The following is a 10710-nucleotide window of genomic DNA, read 5'->3' on the forward strand; positions in this document are numbered from 1 at the left end:
GTCTATAAAATTTTAAACTAAATTTTCCACTTAAAATAAAAGGGTCTTGCTCTGGGTAAGAAGTTGAACTAGTCAACTTCTAAGTTCATTTCCATCTCCAATTGTTATAACCACTTAGTGATCCTAAAGTTAGAGTGACATCAAATATTTTTAAGATCACATTTGCAGCTATCATAGAAAAACTAAGAATACTACCATATGTTGAGTGCCTCTACTACAAATAGCACTACAGCATTAAAAATTATCATTTTTAAAAACAAAGTGTAATATAAATAAATCTTTTGGGAGTTCTAATCAGAATGGTAGAAGGGCTCAGGCTGTTCTTAGAAACTGAAACACGTGAATTAAGTTTCTAGGGCAGAATGCCCTAAGAATTAGAAAAGATACGCAGCTATTGAATCTTCTGTACCACAAATTACTGTTCTAGCAAAGTTATAAATCTGCACATCTACCATTTACTCAATGAAGTGATTCCCAGATCACTCTTTCTGACAACTTATAATATTTTTAAAGTGCTCATATCACACAACTACTTCTCTTAAAACTGATTTGGTTAAAAAACAAAACTGATTTGGTTTAAACCCCAACTCTAACATTTGGTAGCTAGGTGTTTTCATAGCGTAACTGTGGCATATGCATATTATTGAATAAGCATTTCCCTAGTCATTAAATATAATTCTGAACTTTATTTCCTCATCTGTGGGCTATATCCTCTATAGTCTACTGTGAGATTTAATTAACAAAGTGCGTATAAAGCTCTGAAAATGGTGTCTGGCACTTAATAAATGGGTAACAGTGTTTTCAAAACTTACACATTACAAATAAAAACCAAAGCATAAAAGCTTCTTAATTAACTTTTTTGCAAGCAAGTCTGTTGGATGTTATAGGAGAAAAAGAGAAGCATTCTCTTAAAGATGTTCATTTGACATCATGAACTATCCTAAACTTCAACGAAATGGCACCATAAGGGTTGAAATTTCAAGTTTAAATTTGTAAGTGTAGAGAACCAGTTAGCACCCCTCCCTGCCAAGCACTGGCTCCACTCCTCCACCATTAAAACGTGTATCTTGAGACATGGAAGCCTACGCATCTTTCTCCTACTAACTTTATTCTTCCCATGTTTCCAATCTGTCATAAATATAACTACACAATAAAAAATTTTTCTGGTCAGGAAACCAAGCAATCAGCACTTGTAGGCTATTACTGACTTTTCTGTTCTGTTCCTCTTCTTCTCTTTCTCCCTTCCTTCCCCTCTCTCTCTCTCTTCCTTTCTTTAAAATCTCTACACCTATCGTGGGGCTCCAATTCACAACCCCATGTATTAAGAGTCACATGCTCTTCCAACTGAGGCAGCTGGAGATGCCTAATTTTTAATCCTTATTCAACAGCTCTTTCTTCAGCAGGAGAGATACTTTCTCTCCCCCCAATATCCAAAGAGTCCAAAGAGTCCAAAGACTGGATCTAGGGTTGGGAGATATTTCATCTTTCTACATTCTGTATCCTAATTCTTGATGCAAGCTACATGGCTCCACACATATTAAAACTCACAGTGGTACACCAAAAGATCCAATTTTTATCTGAATTTCAAAAACTCATACAACAATATAACCAATCTCTACTCTGTCAAAAGCCTCATTTCAATAACACCTCTTTCCTTTAAAAACAAAATTTCTCAGGGCACTTGGGTGGCTCAGTCGGTTAAGCGTCTGACTTCCGCTCAGGTCATGATCTCAAGGTTCATGAGTTCAAGCCTTGTGTCGGGCTCTGCACTGACAGCTCAGAGCCTGGAGCCTGTTTCTGATTCTGTGTCTCCCTCTCTCTCTGTCCTTCTCCTACTCGTGCTCATGCTTGGTATGTATGTATGTATGTATGTATGTATGTATGTATGTATAAATAAATAAATAAATAAAGCAAACAATAAAATTTTTAAATTTTAAAGTAAATGGACTCTTTCATCTTCCTAACCTTCAGAAGTTAATTTTATACCTCCTACATTGTGGCTTCTTCAGTTAAAATCCACATATATAGTCTGTTTCCCAGTTACTGGAAACATTTAATAAGCTACAATACTCACCTTTAAAATACACTGGATAAAGTGGATAAGTACTTGCCCAATTACTTAACCCATCTTAAAAAGTTCTAAGCTTTTTGTCTCTTGGTGACCATTTCTCCCGATTGTTTTTTATTCTGTTCTAAATGTATCCTGAATAAATCTCCCCAGGACCTTTTCAGAGCATCCACTGGCCTCCACAGGGCCTTTGTGCAAATAGAAAAACATATGCTTCTGGGGAGAAACAGGTACTCCTCTGGGTGAGGCGGTGATGCACGGGGAGAGAGGGGAGGAGTGAAAGCACGATTACTCCTGGGAGGCCTAGCCAGAGCACAGGACTCTGAAAGCAGAGCCCAGAGCCGATTTCAGTCCTTGTTGTCTCCTTCAGCCCAGCACATTTGTGCAGTGCACAAACGGCACAACCACATAAAGCAGCCCTATACTTTCAGATCATTCACTAGGAAAGAGGGAAGAAAAGTCAATTATTAACTTCTCTAGCCACCCATTCTCCAGCTACATATGCATCCATCCCTTACCTTGCACACTCAAATATTTGGAGGGGATCTCTCAACATCAGAAAACCTATCCTCCCTTTACCTTTTTTAACTTTCTATTTTTCATGGTTCTCTTTTCTGTTTAAGTATGGTGAATGCTCATGTAATATCAAAGAATATTAAATTCAAAAGACACATGGAAACACATTTAATGTGATCTTTGCAACAATCCTCTGAGATAGGTGAAACGGAGATTTTCTTTATTTCACAGATGAATATACAGGTTTCCCCTGCTATGAGAGAGCAAAGCTTTCCTCTGAAACCTTGCGTAAGCTGAAATGGCTACAGCAAAGAAACAATTACCATTAACTCATATGGAAAAATTTTTGTAGCATTCCCAGACCCAACAAATAACCTCTCTTAGGCTTTTCTGATCCCTTAGGAGCCATCCTGCTAACAAATTCACACACACACACACACACACACACACACACACACACACACACACACACAGTACAGATGTTGACAAACACAGTTCAAAGCCATGTCCCGATGCTACGTAGTTCCTGAAGGACATTGGTGGCATCACTCTCACTGCCTCTATAATGGCTCACCACTGAATGCTATTGTCACTTTTTGCTTTCTGTAAAAGTGAAAATCTTCTTCAGAATTCTTTCAGGGTGCCTGGGTGGCCCAGTTGGTTAAACGTCCAACCTCGGCTCAGGTCATGATCTCACAGCTCATAGTGAGTTTGAGCCCCGCGATGGGCTCTGTGCTGACAGCTCAGAGCCTGGAGCGTGCTTTAGATTCTGTGTCCCCCTCTCTCTCTGACCCGCCCCACCCCCCCCGCTTCTGCTCTGTCTCTCTCAAAAATAAAAAAAGTAAAAAAAAGTTCTTCCGGTTAGCAAAAGCGGGTACTAATGTATGTCTTTCATAAAAGCAAAGTGGGATATTACAAACTTCCAAAAGGCGGGGAATACCTGTACCTAAAATTTGAAGAAGCCATGTTACTTGCCTCTCAAGTTAACAGCAGGCACAAAGGACAAAACATAGGTGACAAAAGGACTAAAACTAGGTGTTTTAACTCACAGTACACAGCTCATATTGAGCATTCAAGTCACCTAAAAATCAAGAAGTCTCACTACTTATTCCTCCCTGCTTAACCTTTCACTCTCATTACTCGATCTAAATTCTTTTAGGGTCACCAAAGATCTCTCAGCCAAATCCAAAGGCCACTTATATTTTTCTGAACTCTGCTCCATTTGGCGGTAATAATCCCCTTTTTTAGATTATTCTAAATCCACCCTGATTTCTGTGGTGACTTCCTCACTTATTCATTCTTGCCTTCCTTCTCTTCCCACAGATTGTCTTCGGTATCTTGCTACATTTCAGTCTTAAGCAAATACCTCCACTTTGCAGTTTATAATGGAAATGGTTGCCCCAAGGACATAGTCAAGGCTACTTTAGATCTCTTCTCCTGTAATGCTGCCATTCCCTGTGATGAATCCATTCCATCCTAGACTTTCATCACTTCTCGCCTTCATTACTTCTAACTGTTGCCTAATCCTATCCAGCATTCATTTCTTGTTTTTCTTTTTTTTTTTAAGGTTTTTAAGCATTCTCTACACCCAACATGGGGCTCAAACTCACAACCCCAATCAAGAACTGTAAGCTCTACCAACTGAGCCAGCCAGGCTCAGTTTTGTGGTTATGTCCTGAACAGTGGAATACAAGACTACTAATGGTGTATTAGATGATTTTAAATGGTCCGTAGAGGAATATTTAAAATTATGTTTATTTGGGGGCACCCGGGTGGCTCAGTCAGTTAAGCATCCGCCTCTTGATTTCAGCTCACGTCATGATCTCACAGTTCATAAAATCAACCCCTGAGGTGGGCTCCGTGCTCAATGTGGGGCCTGCTTGGGGTTCTCTCTCTCCACCCCTCTCCTGCTCCCCACTTGTTCTCGCTCTCAAAATAAATAAATAAACATTAAAAATAAATAAAAATCAACTTTAAAAAATGTTTATTTTGAAACATGTTGAAGGGGGGAAAAAACTAACACCAAGTAATCATGTATATTCTTTTAAATTCACTTACTTAGGGGTGCCTGGGCGGCTCAGCTGGATGAGCGTCCAACTTCGTTCGGCTCAGGTCATGATCTCAGTTTGTGAGTCCGAGCCCCGCATTGGGCTCTCTGCTGTCAGCACAGAGCCTGCTTGGGATCCTGTCCCCATCTCGTTCAGCCCCTCCCCTGCTCACTCTCTGTTTCTCTCAAAATAAGTGCACTTAAAAAAATAAATTCACTTATTTAAAAGACAGTAACTTGAATTAAAGAAAATATTAAAACAGAAGGTTTGAAGATCTTAAAAGACATGAATGTCTTAAGGTTGGGAAATACTGGCCACTGGGAAATCCATGTTGTATGGAAGTTACACACTTAAGCTCTGGGTCAATGATTCGAATCCCATATACTAACTAAGTAACTTTGAAAGAATTACTTAAACCTCTTTAAATCCCAGTTTACTAGTTGTGTAACAAGGACAAAATAATCTACCTCCTAGGCTTACTGTATAGATCGAAAAAGATAATCTACAAAATTACCTTAGCTCAGTGCTTAGCATGGAAAGTGCTCAACAAATATCAATAATTGCTATTATTCTTTTTTTTTAATTTTTTTTTTAGTATTTGGTTTTTTTTGGTTTGTTTTTTTTTTTTAGAGAGACTGAGTGCAAGTGGAGGAGGAGCAAAGAGAGAGGTAGACACAGAATCTGAAGCAGGCTCCATCCAGGCTCTGAGCTGTCTGCACAGGGCCCAACATGGGGCTCAAACTCACGAACAGTGAGATCATGACCTGAGCTGAAGTTGGACGCTCAACCGACTGAGCCACCCAGGCGCCCCAGTAATTGCAATTATTCTTGATCTCTCTTGGCCATCATGCCTTCACTTGTAATCAACTAGGCACCTGATCTATATTATAGACAATGTTCATATATGGATTTTCTGCCCCAAATTTCCCTTTTCTGCTTGTATGTCTTTATTTTTATCTTCTGGTATAAATCCAAAGATCACATGTCAACTTTTAACATTAATCCTTAAAACCGTGAGCATCTTGGCAGTAGGAACCAAAAGCCGTATTCCTCTGACTCACTATGCCTTACAAAATTAAAAGAATCTTTAACGTTTGTTGAATAAATCTAAATTGTAGAAAGGAAAATCGGATGCAAACAAATCTCACAACGCACAGTACATAAACATAAGCTATGTGAAAGCATCTTATGCTATTCTAATGGAGAGGTGGGCGGGGTGGGGGGAGGGAATGACAGGGTACTATTTTGCTCTACTAAGATATCTGTCAGTTGAATCTTAGTTGGTGGGTCTAGTCTTCTATTTTCTAATCTCATTCACTCAATAATAAAACCTAGGTATATGCCAACCACCATACAAGGTGTGGAAGATATGGAAACAGTCTAGTAAAGGAAAGCACACTAATATTGGAACACAGGTAAAAAGAAAATTACTACATAATATGCTACATAAATAATACCCAAGTGTTGTTATTTTTTTTATACTAGATGTGCTCCACAAATGTTAACTACATCCCATCCTCCCTTAAGGCAGAGCACCTAGGGGTGAGAACATTACATCACATTGACAGTAATTTTATTGCTATCTTGTGTTGACTCTACGTATACTAACCATATAAAAGTTTTTGTCTGCCAACTAGACAACTGTTGAAATTCAGTAATTGTTTGATCTGATTTGCCGGCAAACATGTACACATACAGGCCCTAAAACATGACTGGCATTCTGTTAATCTAGAGCAAAATGACGACTAATGTAACTGGTGAAAAGATCAGTTTATATTTAACCTTTCTGGGACTGGGAAAAAACACTACAGAAAATACATTGAAGTTACCCTCTCGAGAATATTTTCACCCACAAAGATGTCCTGACTGACGCATCAAAGGCTTTATTGAGAAATTTAAAATGTTATGACTCAGAAAACTAACATTAATTCTCAAGCTTCTAAACAACAGTTAACAGTTAACATAGACGGAGATAAGCTATCATTGCGTTACCCTATTCATAAACTGATTCTCACTTTGCTGAAAGTGTATTAGTCATAACTCAGTGAGACACAACTTCTGGATCTCCTTCACTGTAAGAACAGGATTTGTACCAATTTGTGTAACATTTTATCAATCATCAATCCTTGTCTTACACAAATTTGGCATAAACAGCATCTGAAACAGAAGTTACTCAACTGGCTTACAAATTGAAGTGGGGGGGGCAAGAGGAAACCACTTGGGGGGAGAGGGGGATATAATATAATCTTCAAAGACATTTTACCAATACGGGTGGTGGGGTGGCATTAAGGGTAAGGGAGGGAATGAATCAGAACTTCTGTATTTTCAGCTGTGCTCAACATACTGAACCCAGGGTTACTGACTGTAGAGCATGAAGAAATCTTTAAGAACAAAATCTAGCACGTAAGTGTAAAAAGAAAAACTAAATACGCAAAGAATATATACTCCATTCTAAGAATATACAGATTACTTACTGTTTATGCCAATATTCTGCCAGTCTACTATTAGTTGGCCTTTTACTGTATCCTGAGCACAGTAAGAAGCCGTTTACACACATGATCTTTGTTAATCCTGCAGCAAACCTTAGAGGGAAGTACTATTATCATCACCTCCATTTTACAGATGAGGAAATATTCTACCAACAGTATAGGCCAGATCTCAAAATTTAAAGATTATGTCATACTACCTAGTCAAGGGTTTTAACCAACTGGCCTTTACTAGAAAAGGGGAGAAAAATTAGCTTCTATCCCATCCCCAAAGTAGTTACAACCATTTTTTTAACCTTGCAACACTTTCACCATTGTGTGCAACAATGTTTCTATACTGAAATCAAGCAAAAGAAAAAACTAGGTTAACAATGCTACATCTTCAGTTACCACAGTTCCTAAAATTACAAGAAACAGGGAGGCAGTTTGATGGCTTTACAGCATCCCCTTTCGATTTAGACAGTCTGGGTTTGAATCTCTACCGCAACACGGTAACTGACTGTGACCTTGGTCACATTAATATCTCTGATTTTATCTCATCTGTAAAATGGGGATGATAATAAGAGCACCTCCCTCAAGTACCGGCTGTAAGATGAGAAAAGATAATGTATGTAAAGAGCTCGTTACTGTGCTCAGTACACAGTAAAAGGTCAACTAATGGTGGAGGGAAAACAGCCACATATGTAAGCTCACCAAACCAAAATATACAAGTAAAAAGCCTGCATTCTGACAAGCCCACTATAAAAAATCAAATTACTATTTGACCACACGCCAAAGACAAAATTCAAAGTCAATCCATTCCTAATTTTCTTAGAGGATCAATGCATTTGAGGTGGGCCAGAAACGATGCTGCAGTGCATCTGACACACACCTAAAAATGGCTCCAGTCGGAGTAGCATCTTAATCACCACCAGAGGAGGTTAAATCTACTTTTTAACAAATGCTGGAGTTAGGCTCGGTGGGCGCTTAAGTATCACGCCATCGTGGTTATTTGCAGGAGAAAGCTATCAAGCACTGGATCAAGAATCCTGATTTTTCTGGTGCATTCCAAAGGAAAACCTTCCAGCACAAGCCGCCTACCGTACAATTCCAAGGACCCTAGCGAGGTATGAATCTACAAGCCTAGGCTGAAGATCAGCCAATGCAGAAATCCGGGCGGCTTCGGGAGCCAGCAAACATCAGGCATGTTGGAAATCTCAAACAAATCTCAAATCAAGTCAAAACAAATATGCATCCCTTTAAAGGAACTAGACGCATTCCTCTCGGGCAAAGGAACAATTTATCAGTGTTCCCATTGGTCCCCATGCCCTTTCCTGCAAGTCCTGAAGTGGGGCCTTTACCGTAACACCAGTAACATTAACGCTATCTCAAAGAGAGAGAGCTGCAGAGTGGGATTCACTACGCAGGTCAGGGGATGGCGAGGCCTGGGGAAAGAAATGACTACCAAATCGTCGTCTGGACTTGGGGCTGCACGTCCCTAGCGGAAGTAGGGTTGGTCCAGATTCCCCCAAGCGCCTCTCACCGAGTCAGGTCTTTAGCCCGGTCTCTCTCACACAGTGCTCGCTGCAAATTCCACCCTACTACACACGGAAAAGAAGTAGGCAGTAAAGGCCCCAGATGAGCCCTTGAGCTGTTTGGGGGACGCTTCCCACACATTAGGAAAAAAGCCATTATCCCAAGGACGGGAACCCCCTTCGTTTAGCCGGCTACGCGAGTAATCCCCCCGCGGGGCCTGAGCGGGGACCGGGTGGGAGAGAGACCGACGGCTCCGGAACTCCCGCTGCAGACCACATGGGGCGGGTCTGACTCCGGTTTCCCGCTCCCCGACCAGGAGGCCGAGACTTCCCCCAGACACAGACATGATGAGAACCAAAGAGAAAGCGGGGGATGGCTCGACCCCAGGCCGTCTCCCAGCGGCTCCCCAGTCTCTGCCCGCCAGGGCCGGGGTGCGCTCCCACGCCCCAGGCGGCCCCCCGCCAGCCCACCCCGATGGGGCCCGCTTTGATCACAGCTCCTACGCCCTCGCTTTCCTTACCGGCCAGGGCGAGTGTCAAGCGGAGTGTGTCTGCGCACTTCGAGAGTCTCTGCCGCGCTCTGACCGAGGGAAGGGGAAGGGTAGGCGAGGGGTGGGGGGGGATGGAAGGACCACCCGACCGGGGAAGCCGAAGCTGCGGATGGACAAACCGCCAAAGCACTTTCGCTGCTTCCCAAGAGGGAGAGAGCGAGCGAGAAAAAGAAGCAAGATGGCGACTAGCCAGCCCCTACGTACTACGTCATGCCGCGGCGTACGTAAGGCAAATCTCCGCAAGACCGCCCTCCGGCGCAGAGACGGCCCGATCACGTGAGGCCTCCGTGGCGGCCCAACCCCGGCGGAAGGCGACGGCGCCTCCTGCTGGAAGGAGGGAGTTCCTGCAATCGGGGTTCCCGCCGCGGGGTAAGGATTTGCAGGAGCTCTCTCCAGGAATTCTGGAAGAGGCCACGATTGTACACTGATAGGCCTCAGGGAAGGCAGCACTCTTGTAAGTGGTGGATGCGTGTGTGAATTGGTTCAACCGACAGTCTGGCACTACGTATCAACAGTACATTATGCATAATCTTTAACCTTGGTGTTTGACAGTATCTTGATATTTTCCAGAAATATGAGTACACAGTATTCATAATACCAAAAGCTGTCCGTTGACAAGAGATAAATAAATGCATTATGATACATCCATATAATGGACTATTCTGAAGCCATTAAATTCAGATTAATACTTAATGATCAGGGAAATGCTTATGCCCTAATATATTTATGCTGTAACTATGCTAGTAACACACACATATACACATATTCATTGAAAAGAATAAAAAATGTACTCTGGATGTTAATAATGGTAATGTGAACAATAGTTTTCTTAGGGCATTCAGATTTTTAAAAAAGATTTTATGTTTGCCTTTCTATAATTTCCATATTTTATCATCACAAATCAGTTTTAATGTGTAATGAAAACTTTGTGAGTCATAATATTGTTATGAGACACAAATGATAAATATGTGCACACATATAGTGTATATAGTGTGTGTGTGACTGTATATGGTATTGTGTTAATTTAAGTTTCATAAAGCATTACATATTTTTTTAGGTTTTAGAATAAAACAAAAACATGTTTTGCTAAGTGCTATGTCATATGGGTAAGTTACTTAATATCTCTTTGATTCAGTTTTCTCGTGTAAAATGGAGGCAATGCCTACTTCTATCTGTGTCAACTATACTTCAGTTAAAAAACACAATAAAATGTTTTAAAAATTAAAAAAAAAATTCTTCCACAAAAAATAAAAATACCTACTTCTCAAGTTTGTGTTATTTACTCACCAAATATGTATTGAGCACCTACTGTCTATGCTAGGTACTGGGATATAAAGGTATAGAACAATTAAGACATTGGCCCTGGGGCACCTGGGTGGCACAGTGAGTTAAGCGACCGATTCTTGATCTCAGCTCAGGTCTTGATCTCAGCGTGGTGAGTTCAAGTCCTGTGTGGGCTCCTTGCTGGACATGAAGCCTACTTACAAAAAAAAAAAAAAAGACCTTGGTCCTAGGCAACAGTCTAGT

General features: G+C 41.0%; 1 protein-coding gene across 11 annotated transcripts in view; it reads right to left on the reverse strand.

Moving 5' to 3' along the window:
* PRRC2C (proline rich coiled-coil 2C) overlaps positions 1-9292 on the reverse strand; it is a 93750-nt gene extending 84458 nt beyond the window's left edge. For all 11 annotated transcript variants that reach the window (XM_027046301.2, XM_053209584.1, XM_053209581.1 and 8 more), the window contains exon 1: positions 9154-9292. The gene's annotated coding sequence lies outside the window, so the exon portion shown is untranslated. The remainder of the gene's footprint in view (positions 1-9153) is intronic.
* Between the last annotated feature and the right edge of the window lie 1418 nt (positions 9293-10710).

The sequence above is a fragment of the Acinonyx jubatus genome, chromosome E4 (assembly GCF_027475565.1).
Source record: "Acinonyx jubatus isolate Ajub_Pintada_27869175 chromosome E4, VMU_Ajub_asm_v1.0, whole genome shotgun sequence".
Classification (NCBI taxonomy): Eukaryota; Metazoa; Chordata; class Mammalia; order Carnivora; family Felidae; genus Acinonyx; species Acinonyx jubatus.